This window comes from Hordeum vulgare, chromosome 5H (assembly GCF_904849725.1).
Source record: "Hordeum vulgare subsp. vulgare chromosome 5H, MorexV3_pseudomolecules_assembly, whole genome shotgun sequence".
NCBI lineage: Eukaryota > Viridiplantae > Streptophyta > Magnoliopsida > Poales > Poaceae > Hordeum > Hordeum vulgare.
The window spans coordinates 279781907-279787228 of record NC_058522.1 but is presented as its reverse complement, the minus strand read 5'-3'; positions in this window follow the sequence as shown (position 1 = coordinate 279787228).

Genomic DNA, 5322 nt, shown 5'->3' with positions numbered 1-5322 from the left:
AAACTAGCAAAGTAATCATGAACTTTTGAAATAACAAGGCCAAGGAAAGTTATCCCTACAAAATCATATAGTCTGGCTATGCTCCATCATCCCCACACAACGAATTTAAATCATGCACAACCCCGGTATTGGCCAAGTAATTGTTTTCGCACTCTTACTTTCTCAAACTTTTTCAACTCTCATGCAATACATGAGCGTGAGCCATTGATATAGCACTATAGGTGGAATAGAGTGTGGTGGAGGTTGTGAGGAAAAAGGGAGGAGATGGTCACATTGGCTTGGCGTATTAATGGGCTATGGAGATGCCCATCAATAGATATCAATGTGAACGAGTAGGGATTGCCATGCAATGGATGCACGATAGTTATAAGTGTGTGAAAGCTCAAAAGGAGAACTAGTGGGTGTGCACCCAACTTGCTTGCTCACGAAGACCTAGGGCAATTTTGAGGAAGCCCATCAATGGAATATACAAGCCAAGTTATATAATGAAAATTCCCACTAGTATAAGGAAGTGTCAAAACAAGAGACTCTCTATCATGAAGAACATGGTGCTATTTTGAAGCACAAGTGTTGAAAAAGATAGTAGCATTGTCCCTTCTCTCTTTTTCTCTCTTTTTTTGTTTGGGCTCTTTGGCCTCTTTTTTTTGTTGGGCATCTTTGGCCTTTTTTTATTTCCTCACATGGGACAATGCTCTAATAATGATGATCATCACACTTTTATTTACTCACAACTCAAAACTTAGAACAATGATGACTCTATAGGAAATGCCTTCGACAGTGTACCGAGATGTCCAATGATACGTCTCCAACGTATCTATAATTTTTGATGGTTTCATGCTATTATCTTTTCAAACTTTGGATGTTTTGCATGCGTTTTATATATTTTTTGGGACTAACTTATTAACACAGTGCCAAGAGCCAGTTCCTGTTTTTTCCATGTTTTTGACCCCTTTCAGAGGAGGATTTTCAACGGAGTCCAAACGGAATGAAACTGCCAAAAAGATTTTTTCCGGAACAGAAAAAGATCGGGAAGCCGGAGAATCAGGGCAGGGGGCACCAGGGACCCGACAAGCCCTCATTGCGCGGGCAGGGGGACCCGCGCCCCCCTGGCTTGTGGGCTCCCTGAGGCTCCTTTGCCCTAGGTTTTGTGCCTATATATTCCCTACAATTCCATAAAAATCAGGAGATCATCGAAAGTACTTTTTTGCCGCCGCAAGCTTCTGTCTCCGCAAGATCCCATCTAGGGCACGTTCCGGTGCCCTGCCGGAGGGGGGATTCGGACATGGAGGGCTTCTTCATCAACACCATGACCTCTCCGATGATGCATGAGTAGTTCACCATAGACCTATGGGTCCATAGCTAGTAACTAGATGGCTTCTTCTCTCTCTTGGATCTTCAATACAAAGTTCTCCATGATCTTCATGGAGATCTATCCCATGTAATCTACTTTTGCGGTGTGTTTGTCGAGATGCGATGAATTGTGGATTTATGATCAGATTATCTATGAATCTTATTTGAGTTTCTTCTGATCTCTCTTATGCATGATTTCATATCCTTGTAATTCTCTTCAAGTTGTGGGTTTTGTTTGGCCAACTAGATCTATGATTCTTGCAATGGCAGAAGTGCTTGGTTTTGGGTTCATACCATGTGGTGACCACACCCAGTGACAGAAGGGGTAGCGAGGCACGAATCGTGTTGCTGCCATCAAGGGTAAAAAGATGAGGTTTTCATCATTGGTTTGAGATTACCCTCTACATCATGTCATCTTGCTTAAGGCGTTACTCTGTTCGTCATGAACTCAATACACTAGATGCATGCTGGATAGCGGTCGATGTGTGAAGTAATAGTAGTAGATGCAGAAAGTATCGGTCTACTTGTCTCGGACGAGATGCCTATATGTATGATCATTGCCTTAGATATCGTCATGACTTTGCGCAGCTCTATCAATTGCTCGACAGTAATTCGTTCACCCACCGTAATATTTGCTATTTTGAGAGAAGCCTCTAGTGAACACTATGGCCCCTGGGTCTACTCCACACCATATTTCCAGCCTTACACTTTTTACTTCGTTGCACTTTCCGCCTTCAGATCTCACTTTGCAAACAATCTTGAAGGGATTGACAACCCCTTTATAGCGTTGGGTGCAAGCTCTTTGTGTTTGTGCAGGTACTCTCGACTTGACGAGATTCTCCTACTGGATTGATACCTTGGTTCTCAAACTGAGGGAAATACTTACTGCTCCTGTGCTGCATCGCCCTTTCCTCTTCAAGGGAAAAACCAACACAAGCTCAAGAGACGACAGAAGTATCTCTAGCACCACTGCCGGGGAAGGACTTTTGTTGATGTAGCAGAAGGATTTCTAGCGCCGTTGCCGGGGAAGATCAAGTCAAGAACTCATCCAAGTAGGTGTCGCAAACTCATGTCTTGCATTTACTTTGTTTCCTAGTTGCCTCTCGTTTTCCTCTCCCCCAATTCACAATTTGCCTTTTTCGTTTGCCTTTTCCGTTTGCTTTTTCCATTTGCCTTTTCGTTCGCCCTTTTTCTCGCTTGCTCTTTGTTCGCTTGTGTGCTTGCTTTCTTGCCGAAGTCACCGTGAATGAAAACACCAAACTTTGTGACTTCTCGAATACTAATAATAATGATTTTATAAGTACTCTGATTGCACCCGCCACTAGTGCGGAGTCATACGAAATCAATGCCGGTTTGCTGAATCTTGTTACGAAAGAGCAATTCTCCGGCCTTCCTAGTGAAGATGTCGCATCCCATCTCAATACCTTCATTGAGCTTTGCGATATGCAAAATAAGAAAATGTGGATAATGATGTGATTAAATTGAAGCTTTTTCCTTTCTTGTTTCCAGATCGTGCAAAAACTTGGTTTTCTTCTTTGCCCAAAAATAGTATCGATTCTTGGGATAAGTGCAAAGATGCTTATATATCCAAGTATTTTCCGCCGGCTAATATTATCTCTCTCTGTAATGATATCATGAATTTTGAGCAACTTGATCATGAACACGTTGCACAATCTTGGGAGAGAATGAAATTGATGATTAGAAATTGTCCCGCTCATGGCTTGAGTCTTTGGATGATTATACAAATCTTATACGCTGGCTTGAATTTCGCTTCTAGAAATATCTTGGACTCCACCTCAGGTGGAACGTTCATCGAAATCACGTTAGGGGGAGCCACAAAGCTCCTAGACAACAACATGACTAAGTACTCTCAATGGCACACTGAAAGGTCGCCTACTAGTAAGAAGGTACACGCTATAGAAGAAATTAACTCGTTGACTGCTAAGATAGATGAGTTAATGAATTTGGTTGCTAGTAGAAGTTCTCCTTTAGATCCTAATGGTATGGCCTTGTCTTCTTTGATTGAGAGTAGCAACGCTAGCTTGGACGTTAATTTTGTTGGTAGGAACAATTTTGGCAACAACAATGCTTTTAGAGGAAACTATGTTCCTAGGCCTTTTCCTAGTAACTCCTCTAATAACTTTGGCAACTCATACAACAATAATCATGTAAATTACAATAGATTACCCTCTGATCTAGAGAGTAATATCAAAGAGTTCATCAACTCTCAAAAGATTTTCAATGCGTCCATAGAGGAAAAACTACTCAAAATTGACGATTTGGCTAAGAGCGTTGATAGAATGTCTAGTGATGTTGATGCTTTGAAAGTTAGATGTGCTCCTCCCAAGATCAACATGGATGAAACTTTGGAAGCTATATGTGTTTCCATGTTTGAAAGCAAAGAAAGAACCGCCCAAATTCGTGCTAGACATGAATGGCTTAAAAAGGTGTGTTCTCGTGATAAGAATCACGAAGATCTTAAAGTGCTTGGTGTGACTCCCGTTGAATCTTTGTTTTCTTGTGTCAAACCTAATGATGATGGGTCTAGATATGAATCCACTTTGCTTGAAAAGTGCCCCAATGATTCAGAGTCCATCTATCTTTATGCTAAAAGCATTGAAAGTGGAGTAGAAGATATTAAAACTTTGAGTAGTAATGAAATTACTACTATGGATTTCAAGGAATTCAATTATGATTGTTGCTCCTTGATTGAATGCATTTCCTTGATGCAATCCATGTTAAACTCTTCACATGCTTATAGCCAAAACAAGGCCTTTACCGATCATATCGTCGAAGCTATGATAAAATCTCTTGAAGAGAAACTTGAATTAGAAGTCTCTATCCCTAGAAAGCTTCATGATGAGTGGGAACCTACTATCAAAATCAAAATCAAAAACTATGAATGCAATGCTTTGTGTGATTTGGGTGCTAGTGTTTCCGCGATTCCAAAGTCTTTATGTGATGTTCTGGGTTTTAATGAGATTGAAGAGTGTTCTCTTAATTTGTATCTTGTTGATTCTACTGTCAGGAAACCCATGGGAAGAATCAATGATGTTCTTATTATTGCAAATAGGAACTATGTACCCGTGGATTTCATTGTGCTTGATATTGATTGCAATCCTACATGCCCTATTATTCTTGGTAGACCTTTCTTAAGGACTATCGGTGCTATCATCGATATGAAGGAAGGGAATATTAGATTTAAATTTCCTTTAAGGAAGGGAATGGAACACTTTCCTAGAAATAAAATAAGATTGCCTTATGAATCCATGATGAGGGCCACTTATGGTTTGAGCACCAAAGACGACGATACGTGATTCTATCGCTTTTTATGCCTAGCTAAGGGCATTAAACAATAGCGCTTGTTGGGAGGCAACCTAATGAATTTATCTTTTTCTTTATGTTTTGTTGCATCCACACCATCTATATTCTGTTGTGATTGTGTTTTTTTTGTTCCTTTTTGTGTTTGAGCCAAGTAAAACCTTTATGACTAGTCTTGGCGATGGTTGTTTGATCCTGCTGGAAAAAGACAGAAACTTTTCGCTCACGAGATGATTTTTCATTTTTATTCAGAAAGAGCTTTTGAGTTGATTCTTTTTTCTTCTGGTTGATATGCCATTTGCCGAGGCAGTCGTAATTTGTCAGATATTTTGAGGTACCAGAAGTATACGAAGTATACATATTCCTACATACTGGTCTGTTTTTGACAGATTCTGTTTTTGTTGAGTTGGTTGCTTGTTTTGATGAAACTATGGTTAGTATTGGGGGGTACTAGCCATGGAAAAGTGAGAATACAGTAGCCCAACACCAATATAGATAGAATTCAAGTTTGATACAGTACCAAAAGAGGTGGTAGTTTGTTTTCTTGTGCTAATGTTATCACGAGTTTCTGTTTAAGTTTTGTGTTGTGAAATTTTCAAGTTTTGGGTGATGTTCTCATGGACAAAGAGATAAGGAGTGGAAAGAGCTCAA